The following is a 15,404-nucleotide window of genomic DNA, read 5'->3' as shown; positions in this document are numbered from 1 at the left end:
TGAGTGTGTATACAGCAGCTTTGTCTTAATGGAAAGGACTGACTGACTGACTGAAGTCTTGACAGACAGGGAAGCCTGCCAGAGCTTACTGATGCCACCTAGCTCCCGCCTCATACGAATAACATGTGCCGTAACAATGGCCTTGGCTGAGTGTGGGTGAGATGTTTGATCCCAGGGGGTCAGAGTGTGAGTTAACTGTGACCAATACTGTCTGGTCACATAGGTGGGAGCAACCAAGCACTCTCAAGTGTTAAGTTCTGGTGACTGAGAAGAGCATGGAAGGATGCTGCTGTGCCAGTGCTCTGTGGACAGGAACCCAGGAAAAACCCCACAGTGGAAGCCAGGCCTTTTGGCCCTATCCCAGGCCACTGAGGTGGAGGGAAGTTAGGCTGTGGTTTGTAGCCACAGCCTTCCTGGAGGTCACAAGTTCTAAGTAGCCACTGACCCCTTGATGTCCCTGTGCCATCATTTTTGTGGTAGACCTAGAGCTCCTAAACATGGTGATAGTGGCTGCCTATGCTGAAGGACAGTCCATCCTGCTGTAAAGTATTAGAGTTGTGTATCAAGGGCAAGACTGACCGTGAGAAGTTACTTTCAAGCGGCTTGAAACACTCAAGAGGTTCTATTGCTTGGTGACTTGCTAGTCCACAGGGAAATGGTCTCTGAGGTTGAAGTCATATTTTCCCTGTACTTCACATGTTCATTCACCCCAGGAAATGACTCTCAGGCCTTCAGACTTGCTGGGTTGGCAGGCTGCTTGGCAAGCTGAGCCAGCACATTAGGAGAATGACACTTTGGGGCCAGAAGTCCTAGGTTCCTCCTACCCCATATGACCTCATGCAGTTGGCTAACCCATCCTTGCCTTGAGTTGCACAGTAGGCCTCCTTAGAGTTTATGGCATTGGGGGCCTTTTGGTTCATGAAAAGTCCTTAGTCATTTTGCAGTTTCTTTCTCCAAACAGATACTGGCAGTGATAATTGATTCCAGAATTAGGTGATACATACCACATGACCTTGAGCTAGGAAGTGTGTCTAAGCTTCAACCTGTAGGCCTCATGTGCCCAGGAGAGCTATGATGTGTCTCAGAACAAAAGCATAAATTTGCTCAGGACACTGAGGTATTTTTGCAACTCACTTGGAAAATCTTTGATTTTGAGCTTCATAGATGACAACTATGTGTTGCAATGTCTAATGGTTATGTGTCCCTGGACCTCTTTGAGCTAGTGTTCGCATTTTTAACAGGATATACTGACCCCTTGATAAAGATAAGGCAACAGTTAAATGACAAGTGAGCCTTGAGCACGAGAATGACAAGAGGGGTTAAAACAAAGTCCCTAATTATATAGGGAACAAGTTGACGTGAAAGATTTGGAAAATGAGAACACGGTGGCAATGGTGCCATAGGAAATGAAGAAATCCATCCACCTCGGGTTCACAGGCAGGCATGACGTTCCTGCTCAGTCCTGCCTTTCTTCTGCCTCCCATAGCCAGGCACTAGACCAAACCCCCCTCCAAGCTCCACACTCTCCAGAGCCCAGTACAGCACCCTGGATCCTGTAAACCTGATTCCTACTATCCTCAGACCCACTGAACTGATGGAAGGGGTTGCAGCCCACACTTTACCTTTTGACACAGATCCCCTGGCTTTCTAAGAGCTGAGTGCCAGTGTATTTAGGAGGTTGTGCCATAGCTCGAGGCAAGAAGGAAGAGGGGAAGGCAGCTCGGAATTCTGTTTTGATTTGCCAAATTAATAATGGTCCCATTGAGTTACTTTTCTACATCTTATAATATGAACTTGAGACCCAAAGGAACTGCCACTCAGTGTCAGGACCTGGCTCTGACCATGTCACCGTGCAGTCATTTAGATGGTTAGTGCCTTCTCTCTGGGAAGCGGAGCTGCTGAGTTCTTGATGCCTGGGAGTCATTTTGGAGGCTACCTGTATTTACATTCAGTGTTTGTGTAGATCAGGTAAGATCAGACAGTTTGTTCGCTCTACTTTTGTTCAATCCAACTGTTTTAGAAAGTTTTTTTTCGTTAAAATAATTCCTTTGGGAACAAAAAACTTAAAAGTAAAGACACACACACACACACACACAGAGAGAGAGAAAGAGAGAGAGAGAGAGAGAGATGCAGTTTAGGATTTAGCAAAGCAGATTCAACCTAAAACTAATATTGCCTCTGTGAAGCTTGTTATCAAAGTATTTTAAATCATTTTTTTCTGTCACCGGGCCCACCTGGGAATTCTCTTCCAAGCCAGCTGGAGTGGCTAGGTGCTAACATGCAGTCTAAGACTATGCGGCCTTAACTCTGCATATATGTTAGATAAATCACAAAACTTTTAGGTAAGTAAGACCTGGGCTTCTTGAAATATTAATGGCTGTTAGTTTAGAATCCACAGGAAGTTTGGCCTTTTTTAGATCCTGATGTTGACATGGTCCCTCAATGTACTCCCACAGTATCTAAAGTACCGAAATCTATGTGTCAGTCATTTTTAAAAAGAGGATGATGGTACAGCATGTCTATAATCCCAGCATTCAAGAGGCAGAGGCTGTGTATGTGTATGTGTGTGTGTGGGGGGGGGTTGATTCCTAATTTCTAAGGTAGCCTCATCTTCACAGCACGAGGCCAGCTGGACCTGTGTGGCGAAACCCTCTCTCAGATAAATAAAAAGGAACCTATATGCCAGTATAAAATTTCCCAAGAAAATTAAATGATATGAGACAGAAATGTGTCTCACGTTCTATTCCAGCAAATAAAACATGCTTATATACATATAGATTATCACATAAATGTCCCCCAGTTGGTAAAAGGTAATCTTATTTTCTTCTGGGGCTGAGCACTTGGGCAAAGGGTGGGGTCGGGGGGGAGATACTGTTCATCGTATACTCTGTTGAATCTTTTGTGTTTGAATGATTGACTCTGATTGGTATTTCAGAAATAGCTGGAGATAAAATTTGAAATTTACAGAGGGACTAGCAAGATTTAAGAGGGGTGTCAGAGAGGTTGGTGGAGCTCCGGCCATTAGGACTAGAAAATAATCTGTTCTCTGTGTTACCCCTTGTTGAGACAAACACGTTTGGAGTAACTGGACCGGAGACTGTAGAAACAAGTGTGACCAGGCCATGGCCTTTTGTTTTATGTATCTGTTTATCTTTCTGATCAATAGCCCTCTGAGCTCCTGTCCTGTGAATCCTTTCATGATGCTCTCTCAGTGTCTGGCCCCTTCTTCGCTTTTGTGATAGTATTTACCAGTTACCTGTGAATCTGGGGACAATACTTCTTTCTCCTATCACCTATATGTGGAGTCTCTGCTATGGGCATGATTCTCCCTCCTGCTGTCACATCCAAGCTTTAGCTACAGGACTGTCCTCTTCAACAATTTGGTGACCAAGGAAGCTAGGGGCTTATTAATAGGCATCCCTAGAAAATAACATGATAGGTGTGCTCCTGTCCCAAGGCCTTTGCTTCTGGTGTATACACTCTCTGGTTATCCACGTGACTCTCTCTCAAATCCTTCAAGTTGTAAGTCCTGTCCTGACCAGCTCACAATGAATCCATCCCTCCCTACTTATCCTGTCTCTTCTGACTTCACGTTTCCCCCGTAACACTTGCCCTCTTCTAAATATTACCCTTTATTTCATTTCTAAATGATTCTTCTATAACGAGTTTATCTCCGTATGCTAGGATGTGCAGTCTGGTTGAGTTTTGCTCACTGCTGCGTTCACAATGCCTGGGACAGGGCCTGTAACACGACAGGCAGTCAATTAGTTATATTGAATGAATGAAACACCTCATTGGCCCATGTCCAGGATATCTCTGCTGTGTAGACAGGTGCCTTCATAAGCTTTTGAAACCAATTTACTTAAATGTCTGGTCCACTGGGGTAAATATCCTTGATAAAATAACGGTTTCCCAAAAGGCTTGTGTACAGCAGAGAGCTCATTGGCCTGAAGTCTTCCACTGGACGTTTTTGTATTAGGTAAAACAAGCAGTGTGGCAAGTGACTGTTTTTCATGGTGGTTAGGGGTTTCCACTCCAGAACCTCTGAGGACACTGAGCTTCCCTGGAGCCCCTTCTGAGAGGCTGCCCTTCCTCCTGAGTCCAAAAGCCTTCCCTAAGCTCTACACAGCAGCAACTCAGCAGATGGAGGATTTGGCGGTCCAAACCCAACAGCCATTCCCGAATGGCTTGAAAGGTTGTGATGTGTGGGGGCTTTGTCACTCTGCAGGGTCACAAATCTGCAGCGGCAGGCTGGTGCACAGAGACAGTGTCCTCTGGAACAAAGCATGTCTGTGGCTGCTCGCTCTGTGGCCAGCCGGCCCCCATCCTCCTGAAAGCGGAACAGAGCCCTGTCTTTGTGAGCCGTGGCCCTCACAGGAAGGCGACTGTGTATGCTGGCTCTGCTGGTGCCCCGGCCTCAAATGTCTCCATTCCATTTGTTTCCTAAAGTGCCATTTAGTATCATTCACCAACCTGGGGAGTCAATTGGGCTTTCTGTGATTAAGGCTGCCCGTGTCTGCATTTACTGGCTCATGGCTCATGTACAGCTAGGATCTTGGGGGGAAATACAAGACCAGGGCAGGGAAGATCATCTTCAAGACATTGACACGTCATGTCGCATAGGATCACCTAGGAGCTCTTAGGTGAGTAGACAAGTGATTTAGACTGCTTTGTGAGCTGTAGAGTTCGAATCCCAGTTCTGCCTCCTACCATTTTTGGAGGATGGCATGGAATGGGGGTCTTACAGGGTTCAGTGGGTGATTAGCCTAGAGGTGAGTGACAAAAGAGCAGAGAGGGTCATAGCTGTCAGGAGATGCTACACATTTCCTCTTAATAAGATAGGGAGCAGCAAAGAGTTCAATGGGAAGGATTAGGATTTGCTTTAAAGTGGCTGGAGCTATGGCGACTGAGCCTGTGCACGAAGACAGAAGCAGGGAGACTCCCCCTCTCCCCAGAAAGCTTGGTGATCCTCCAAATGTAGGGTGGCCCATATCAAGACTGTGGCAGTGGAAGCTGAGGGCAGCTGAGTTGAGTCCCCAGGCCAGGGCTCCAGAGCCCCAGTTCCCCGAGCACCTATCCCAGGAGACCATCCACCTGCCTTTGACCATTGACTTCCTTGTAATTTTTTGACTGCCTTGCACAGTAGGTTGTGTATTCCCTTAGACAGGATCTCTTCTGTACTGCCTTTAAAAGGAATGCCAGAGGGTTATCCTATTTATAAGTTCTAGGACCACCTAACCACTGTCCCCAAGTATAATCCCCTGACCCAGAAAACTGCCTTCCAAGTTTCTGCATGCTGCATCTATTTTCAGTGTTCGATTGTGTTTCCTGAGAACTTTGCCTCGGGGTGAAACTGAGTCTGCCTAGTTGCCTGCCGTAGGTGCCAGACTCTGGTCAGCCCTGGGCTCGCCACTGTAGGGCCAGGCCTGTCCATCAACCCTGGGGACTGTATAAATGCCTGGTCAGGATGCTGGAACTTGACATTGCAAACTGAGTTCGCCCACTTTGACAGACCGAGGATACTCTTGGGTTCCTTCCCACTGCCCAGTGCACAGATACTGGTTTCCTACCTTTTTGTAGCATCGGGGCTACAGCTGTTTGCTTTCTGCCACACCTCCAAATTGAACTTTGTGAGGCTCCTTGTGCCTCTCTTTGTACTTTTGGTTCATCTATTTTATTTATTCATTCGTTCGTTCATTCATTCATTCATTTACCATTACCTGTAAATGGGCTAGCAAAACTACAGATTCTTTTCTCATAGAATTGTTTGGATAGAGTCATTTGGAACCAAGTTTTGCAACAACATCACCCAAGGGCCTTTAAAAATACTATTTTGTTGGGCTGGAGTGATGGCTCAGTGGTTAAGATGGCTTGCTCTTACTGAAGACCTGAGGTCAGTTCCTAGCCCCCTCACCGGAAAGCTCCCAACTGCCTGTAACTCCAGCTCCAGAGGATCTGAAGGGACCATTTTCCACAGGCATGCACACACACATGCACAGCCACACATGCATATATACATGATTAAAATAAGGAAGAGTCTTCAAAATTACTGTGATGCCTAAATCAATCAAGGCGGTACCTCGAGGGTGGGCTCAGGCACGAGTATACTGTGAAAACCACCCATATAATTCTGAATACAACTTCACTTTCCTCAAGTAAATATGAGCAGCGCCAGGACCCACAAACTAGTTAGACTTCTCTACAGCTCAAAAGTTCTCTCTGGGTGAGGCATTATGGAGGGTCTGTCAGGGAAGAGGTTAGAACAGTGGTTGTCAGCCTTCCTAATGCGGTGACCCTTTCATTCAGTCCCTCATGCTGTGGTGATCTTCCCCACCCCCAACCATATAAATATTTCCATGCTAGTTCATAGCTGTAATTTTGTTCCTGTTATAAATTGTAATGTAAATAATATCCGCTTTGCAAGGATATCTGATATGCCACCCACAGGTTGAGACCCACAGGAGTAGAAGAAGAAAACATTTATTGTATAAATTTAACTCTCCGTCATTACCAGGACCCAAGGCCTAGAGTGCACTGTGAGTTAATTTGGTCTAGTCTAAGATCTGTTAATAGCAGGAATCACCATTACAATTTGTGTGCGTGGGTTAGGGGTGGTGATTTGCTAAGTATGAATAATTCCAATTTGCATCATGGAATGTTTCTCGTTCTTTAACACATTTGGGGTTTTCATATTCTAGAAGGGGGCTACCTGCCTGGGAAGTAGGGACTTTGGGGATAGTACACATGGCCAGGAAGGCAGAGATTTCCAGAAGTTGGATCATCTTTTTCCAGGACTCGAGATGCTACAAAGGTCTCTTAACCCTCCCCCAGTGGGAGGGTCCCTGCTTCTCTTATTACAGAGGTGGAGGACTGAGGGTCTGGGGCTTTTATGAAGTTGGTTATGGGCAGGTTCTTTGTGCAGCTTTGTAGGATTTCCTGGTCCTTGCGCTACCCCACCCACCTCACCACATTAGAGCTCATGCCAGCTGGCCTTTTGTAAGCTGTTTCCTCTGCTGTGCTGGCCTTCCAAGTCCTCTTTGTCTGGCTAGATCCTGCTCTTCCTCTGGGGCTGAGTTCAGGCAATTACCTTCCATTGGCAGCTAGCCCTGTCCCATCTTCCCAGCCCTACTTAGTTAGATGTCCCTCCCCCTGGATGCTTTTACTCTGCTTTGACATTTGTCATACTTCATACAATCTCTTCCCTACCTCCCCCCCCCCCCCATTCATTTTTCTTCTTTGGTCTTTATTTTCTAACATTTAGCACAGTGCCTAGCATAACATAAGAAAGAAACTAAGAGCAGGTGATTCAGAAATACAACAATTTCACTGTTAGGTTTTATATGCCATGTAGTTCCAAGCAGAATGACTTAAAAGCTCAGAGGCCTTCTTCCTCTCCCTCCCTTCTGGTTCAAATTGGTTGGCAAGAAATGTCACCCCCTTTCCTGGGCAAAGCACACAGTCCTCAGGATCCATTGTCACAACACAATGCTTTACCAGGTCCCCGTGGGTGGGTGTTCCGGCATCTGCTGTGGTTCAGATGTGGCTTAAGTATGCTGGAGGTTTGGTCCTCACTGTGGTGTTGTTGAAAGGGTACCATCTCTAAAAAGGAATACTGTAGCTCTTGGGAGGAACTGGTTTTCATTAGAGCAGTTGTGAAGACAGTGAGTCTGGCTCTATATCTCTCTGGCTTCATGTCTACCTTGTGATCTCTTCCACCCACGTTCCTGTCATTGTGATGCCATTTATCACCAGTCCCTCACCAGTAGCTGAACAGATGGGGTGGTCCAAACTTGAATATTCATTCTTACAAAACACCTAGCTCCAAGTCTTTGTTAGGGTAATAGAAAATCAGCTAACACAGTTGCTTACAGTTTTTATTTTTGTTGTTATGAATGATGCTGCAGTGAACATCCTTATCTATTACATTAGTTGTCTATGGTTGCTATAACAAATTATCACAAACTCAGTTACTTAAACCATCAGAAATGCATTACTTTATAGTTCTGGATATCACAAGCCTAAAATAGACATCATGGAGGTCAAGGTGTCAACAGGATTGCACTCTTCTTTGGAGACTACCAAAAAGAGCCTCTTCCCTGTCTTTTTCTGACACTGCATTCATTTCCTGGCTCCCGGCCTCTTCCATCTTGACAGCCCACACAGATAGAGTCTTCCCCATCTTGAATCACTGTGACACAGTCTCTTCTGTTACTTTTGTTCACATACAGAAGACCCTTGCGACTACATTGGGCCCAACAAGTAGAATCTAGGTAAGGTAAGCTGGTTGCCACCTTTACTGCTTATGCAGCCTTCATTGTCTCCTGCCACAAATGCCATGATTTACAGGTTCTCAGATTTAAGATGTAAGCATCTTTGGGTCTACCACTGCTGTATGTGAGCGCCTTTCCCATCACCTCCAGCCTGAGCATGTCCGTGTACTGACTGTAAGTTTTACTGTTAAAAGTAATTTAGTACTCCAGAATATGAAAACGAATAAGAATTGACACATCCCAGTTCTGGAGATACCTGATAGGCTAGGGTCAGATGGAAGGGGAGGAGGACCTCCCCTAGCAGTGGACTTGGAAAGGGGCAGGGAGGAGATGAGGGAGGGAGGGTGGGATTGAGAGGGAATGAGGGAGGAGGCTACGGCTGGTATACAAAGCAACAACCTGTGATTAATATAAAAATGAAATAAAAATTTAAAAAAATTGACACATCCATTTCCCTAAAAGCCAATGGAACACAGATATATCCGGGATCCAAAAGCCAACTGTGTTTGCCTGTCAAGGGACTGTGTTTTGCTTAGGCTTTCTATAAGTCCACATGCTATGAGTTCCAACAGTCAGTGATACACAGAATAAAGGATTAGAAAATACTTTATGATAATTTTTTGACTAAAAATACACACTAGGATTTGAAACCATCGATATGTTAATTTATTAATTTGTGCAATCATATTTAACATGCACATTATGCATGCCAGGCATTCCTTGATCTCCAAGAACTTACAAATCATTAAAGGGTCTAAGACACAAGTGCCGGTACATAACAAGTGAGTGAGAGTTGGTGATATTTGTGTAAAATCCATCTATTGTAGCTGTGGACAGTCATGTTACAATGGACCACCTTTATTCTGGAATTTTCTATTTTTTTTTAGGTGAATAGATGATCATGCAACATAAAGCATAGTGACCCATTCTTTTGCTTGAGAACAAAATTTCATCAACCATTAAAGAGTAGTCTCAAAGATATTGTATCTGAAATAAGCCAATCACACAGCTTCTGCAGGTACGATAAGTGAGGTACTGAGAATGATCAAATCCACAGAAACAGAAAGTAAGGAGATAATTGCAGGGCTAGAGGACGGGAGAATGGGAGTGAGCTGTTGATGGGCAGAGATCTTTAGGGTTTCAGTTTTGCAGGAGGCTGAGTCTTGGTTGCAAAGCAGTGTTAATTCACTTAATGGTACTTAGCTACAGACTCAAAGAGGATTGAGAAAGTAAAAATTGGGTGTCATGTATATGCCACCTTTTAAAACCTTTTAGAGTGCTGTCTTCTAAGCAGTCATGGGAGGAAGTTACTATAAGCTCTTGAGTGACATCTCTGTTGGACACTTCCATGCTTTGCCTGTGTAGTACTCACCCAAACCTTGAGGCCTAGATATTAACTGATCTATTTTGCAGATAAAGAGCATTCCATAACTGTCCATTCATAAACTAAAATTTGAGCCCCATTTACTTTTCTCCTGTGTTCTCATGCTTAATAACTAAAGGAGCCCAACTGATTTACATGGAATATCACCCTTCATAGTCTCTAAGCCAGAAAGAAGCATATTAAAATTGATACTGATACTGTCGATGTGAGCCTGTGACCCAGGTACTTAAGAGGTAAGATGTGAGAGGGTCAGAAGTTCAAGGACACCTGTGGCTACATAGTGAGTTTGAGTCTAGCCTGGAATAAATGGACTTTGTCTTGATGATGATGATGATAATAATAATAATAATAATAATAATATACCCAGAGCAGGGCATGGTAAATCACAATCTTCATGTGACTGAGGAAGGAGAAGGACTGAGTTTCAGGCCGGTCTGGCTCTGTTTTAAGAACCTGTCTCAAACAACAAGAAAAACCCTACCAAAACAACACAAAGAAAAAGACTCCTTCCCCCTACATACAACAACACAACACCACAAGCTTATTTGTTCAGAATACAAAAGCCTTGGAAATATTGAGCATCTTCAGCTGAACTTCGCGCTACTAAAAGAAAAAAGTGCTTCCTTCCTCTTCTTTTTTTTTTTCCCTTCTTCCTTTCCCATTCCTTCTTGCTGGCAGTGTTAGAGTACTGTTGGAATCACAGTCACCTGGCAGGGCAATGGATATCAAGGTGGCTTATAATTACGTTATCTCCACCACCACAGAGTCCTTTGCTCAGAAGGCTGGAGCAGATCTCTTAGAGATCAGACGAAGGACGTGCCCCACCTGGTTCTCCTCCTACTTGGCCCGGATGACATCATACAAAAAGCCATTTCCTGCTTGATTCTTATCTCTACTGCTCACTAAATTAATGGTCTTACTTCCTTTACTCTTGTGTGTAGGATTTGAGAATAGAAGTACAATCACTTCCTATTGAGGTTTATACTTATGACCCTGAAAGGTCATGCATTTGGCTGCTTTTCTCCTCTCTGGGGAGGAAAAAACAAAACAAAATGAAACAAAACAGAAAACAGTAGTTTGATGTAGAAAATGAACGGCTAGAACACGCTTTGCTGAAATCCAGTGAGCACCGTTGCCATTTGCTGATGGATGTATTTCCAACCCACAAGTCTATGGAAGACTTGAAACAAGACCTGACAGAGGGCATAGAAGTTTTACGACTGGTTGGAAAGGGTGGGGGCCATTATAAACTCTATCATTGTGTGACATTCTGAAGCTGACCCCTATTCAGTAAGGGACAGTGAAAAGAGCAGTAGGCTTTTATTTCCCCTCTGCCACCAGAACCCACAGCTGCCCATTCCAAAGGGAAACCGGGTATTGAGGAACAAACTGTCAAACAGATTCCTTCCTGGAAATTCAAGTTCCTTGGAGGACCACGCTGTAAGCTGCAGCCATCGAGACGGGCTGAGGTATTTATAAATAATCATTATGAATGTGTGTGTTTAGATGATACCTACTCAAGAGTCAAGCTGGCTGACCAAATTCACTGAGGATTGATAGTCTCCACCGCCCCTTAAGTTATAAGTTTTAGGGTATCACCTTATTGTCAAGTCTTGGTAGAGTGATGTTTAATGCAACAGAGTGGCAGGGGTGACTAATGTATAGATGTATAAATGGTTTAAGAGTGAAAGTACTCAGGGCCTTTGGACTCTTGACTCTAAGTTGAGATTGTGAATCATTATTATTTCTATCAACAGGAAGCAGATACATGGCCGACAGAAACAGAAGGCAATGAGTTCCAAAATTTGAAAATTTTCCATCAGATCATGATTATTGTACTTGGTGGGGCAAAGTTAACGGCCTATTTGGGTTTTTCTAAAGAGAGGTTTTGCGTGTTTGAGAGAGAGAGAGAATGAATACATGGTAGGTCATACTTAGTAAGTAGAGGAAGGCGAGGTAGGAGACAGTCACTGTGGTGTTGTGCTGTTTTGCTCTGTGACACCGTGGAGAATGTGGCCTCCAGCCTCAGTCCTCAGACAGCCTTTGGGAGGAGGACATATTACTTCCCATTGTTGGGTACTAAGAATGAATGATCTTACAGGTCATAGTAGGAAGAAGCGAGGCGGAAGTGGGCTTACTGTAGGCAGTCTAGCCTCAGAGCCCAACAGTGGATGGATTCTTGGCTATTTCCCTTGAGTTTTCTTTGAAATATGTTACAAAGAGGGAGGCAGAAAAATGTCGTGGTTAGACTTGAATACCTGTAAATACCGTGAGAAAGGGAATCGGAAAGGGAGGCACCTCATCTCTAGTCCTTGTCTAGTATATGTCCTCAGGCTGGTGACTCTACCCAACCCGCCATCTTTTTTGTCCAGGTAGAGGTAGGAATAAACCTAGAGCCATTCCTGCAGTTTTTCTATGATCCTGTGCAAATTTGATCTTTTTTGTTTGTTTGTTTTTTTAACATTATCCTTTCTCTTTGAAACAGCTCGAGTAATAAATCTTTTCTGAAGCTAAACTCTGATTGATTAGCAGATTACATCTGTAGGTAATATATACATTATATGTGTGTGTGTAGTTATATACTTATATAGGTTTTTAGTTAGTTTTCTCATCCACATTCCACACATTTAAAAGTCAAGAATCTATTGATTGTGTATATTTACTCACATAAATGCGACATCGATCCTTTCTATTCTCTTATTATTGGATGCTTAAGTTATTCCATATTCATGCTTGTATATACAAGTAATTTTTTGATGCAGAATATTGGCTTTTAATTACTGCTATAGCAAATTACTTCATGCCTGTTGGCTTAAAACATCATAAACATATTGCTTTCTAGTTTTAGAAGCAGGAATAGGTCTCACTGGACTAAAATGAAGGTGTCGGTAGGGCTACGCTCATACTTCAGGATCATGTGAAAATGAATCGTTTCACGCTTTCCAGCTTGGCTCATGGCCACCTTCCATCTTCAAAGCCAGCAAAGGCTGTTAAGGGCATCTCACAATGCACTCCTCTGACTCTCCTGACCTCTTTTTCTACCTATAAGTGCCTTGGTGATTCTGTTTAGTCTCCGTGGATAATCCAGAACGAATACCAAATTTCAAACTCACTGGTGTGGCAACCTCAGTTCCATGTAACCTAGCTCCCTCTCACTCTGTAATATTGCCTGATCCCAGACGTCGTGATCTGGGGGACCACTTGGAGGGAAACTCTGCCCTACGTGCAGGAATCCTTCTAGCAGTCTATCCTGCAAAAAGAATCAGAGTAGTAGACACAAAAAAAAGTTTAAAGGTTACTATGTCAAATATAATACTCAATTTATATGGCACTTGGCAATTTAAGAGTTCCCGTCTCCATCATACTATTGTGTAGTACCGAGTAGTACTGTTTCTTAGTACCCTCCTGGCCTGCAAGATTATCAGTGCAATATCTTCTTGTGACAGGAAATTCGGAACACAAAAAGTACATAGTGGAAAGTAAGCCTCTTCACGACTTGTATTCTCCAAGGTCCTCCACAATGGCTCCGCTTGTCAGTAGAGATACTCTGTGTACATACAAGCACACATGTGGCCGTGTGCCTCCTCTACTACAAACGGTATATACTCATTGTTCTGATATCCTTTTAGACCTTCACAACCAATGTGGGAAATACAAATACTATTTTGGATCTATAAGTTCTATGTAAGACTGTGCAATGAATTAACATTTGTTCTGTTTTAGGCATTTTGACTATAGAGAGACTTTGTTATCTCTTACATAGAAGTCTGGATGCACAGAAACTCTGCTTTGTATAGCTGCAGGGTTTCAGGATATAGAGGCATATTTGAATAGTTCAGTTCCAGAAGAGACATATGTATCTTCATCCTCAGAGCTCAGCACTGTGTTTATGTGCTGAAAACGGAATAGTATGCTATGTGATAAGAAAACTATTCCCCGCTGAGAAAAAAAAATGATAATGTAATATGGAAATGTGCAAAATATAGCAGATAAGCAGATTTTACCACTTTGAATTTATACTCTCACAGAGAATAGTATGATCTAATAATCGCTTTCCAAAACTGTAGTGTTCTGTAGTCATTTTGGAAGATAATAGATGTGATGAGAAAAAGCTACGATGAAATAAATTCAGCCCAGTTTTCCTGCATTCAAACAACAAACAGGGTGTGTCCACCAACCTCATTAAAACAATCAAGATAAGTTCCCACACGCATGCCTAGGGACCTGTCTCCCAAGTGAGTCTAGATTCTATCAAAGTGACAATTAACATTAGCCATCATATGGTCTAACATATTTGTAGATGGCAGAGTCATGTCTCTGTAAAGGAATTTTAACCCAGCAACACAGCTGCTCTGGGTGGGGATACAGACAAACCTTTAGCACACACCTTTAGCCTCAAACATTGTAGGTAAGGGTAGTTTATAGAAGGAAACAGCCATGTTTGAAAGGGATGCCGATTTTGAACCAATGCAGCAGCAGTTCAGTGCAGATCAGCAGAGGCAGTTGAAGCCAGAGAATAAGAAAGGGCCAGAAGATTAGAACAGATTGCTAGAGTTAGTTTTGAGGCCAAGCAGAATGAAAAGCTAGAATTTGAGAGAAGCCAGTTTAAATCAGTCAGCTTGGAGAGGCATTTGAGCCAGAACAGCAGAGTTGAACCAACCAACCAGAATTCAGAAAGAGCTAGAAAAGGTGCGCTTATTCAGCAGGAAGCCTTGGAGATGACAATTGCATCAGGCAAATGAAAGTTACATTTATATCTAATGCCCAACATGACTGGAGAAGAAGAAAGCCCACCAACATTGCAGAAAGCAGAGGACATCTGACAGAAAGTCACAGAGGAGAATTGAGCCTGAGAGAGTCTCCAGAGGAAGCATCCGTTCTTCAGGTTCAGCTGGATACTCAGAGACACTCAGGAGACTCCAAAACATGGGGGCCTTGAGCCCAGAGCAAGGAACAACATAGGAGCCCCTGAGACAGCGAATCTCAGTAAGCCACTCCAAAAGACAATTTTTATTCTACAGACAGACTTTTCCAGCATTAAAAAAATGGGAAACTTCATTTCTTATCCATTTGGCATAGAAAAGTTACTTGAAAAAGCCATTAAGGTACTTATTGCAATTATGACCAGCAGAGTAAACCCCTCTCCACTTTTAATTGCACCCTTTATATATTTCCTCTGAAAAAAAGATTGAAAAAGTAGCCGTACAACAAGAAAAATTAGCTATAAGAGTACAAAGCCTTAACAGGCAAAAGACAGAGGAAATGAGAAAACAGGAAGTGCTTCATTGTGAACCTATGAATCCACTGTACTTAATGAAATTGAGGGTCAAGATACACAGCTCATTGAACCTATAGCACCACCTCTTAATGAAATTGAGGTAATGCAACCACCCCCGTTGGCTTTCCCAGTTACTCAGGAACAAATGCAAAAAGTTAGAAGCTGAGAGAAGCCAGATTGAATCAGTCAGCCTGGAGTTTGAGCAGAACAGCTGAGTTGAACCAGCCAGTAAGAATTTAGAAAGAGCTAGAAAGGCTGAGCTTATTCAGCAGTAAGTCTCAGAGGCTGAAAGCATTCTAAGCCTCAATTGGACTGTATGGAGGCAAGAAGCTTCCAGGACTAAGCCTAGGTTAGCAGACAGAGGCAGTAAGCCTTGGAGATGACAGTTACATCAGGCAAATATAAGTTACATTTAAAAATGTCTCATTGTCAAAAGATTGGACACAGAGCTGGGAAGACAGCTCAGCGATAT

The 15,404-nt window shown here is 43.4% G+C and overlaps 1 long non-coding RNA gene across 1 annotated transcript in view; it reads left to right on the top strand.

Moving 5' to 3' along the window:
- Positions 1–4,534: 4,534 nt before the first annotated feature.
- Positions 4,535–15,404, top strand: part of LOC132654722 (uncharacterized) — a 91,702-nt gene continuing 80,832 nt past the window's right edge. Inside the window, exon 1 of the long non-coding RNA XR_009592415.1 lies at positions 4,535–4,643. This is a non-coding gene — a long non-coding RNA (uncharacterized LOC132654722). The remainder of the gene's footprint in view (positions 4,644–15,404) is intronic.

Source organism: Meriones unguiculatus, chromosome 6 (genome assembly GCF_030254825.1).
Source record: "Meriones unguiculatus strain TT.TT164.6M chromosome 6, Bangor_MerUng_6.1, whole genome shotgun sequence".
Lineage (NCBI taxonomy): Eukaryota > Metazoa > Chordata > Mammalia > Rodentia > Muridae > Meriones > Meriones unguiculatus.
The sequence above is the reverse complement of the archived record's forward strand: the minus strand, read 5'-3'. Positions and strand labels throughout refer to the sequence as shown.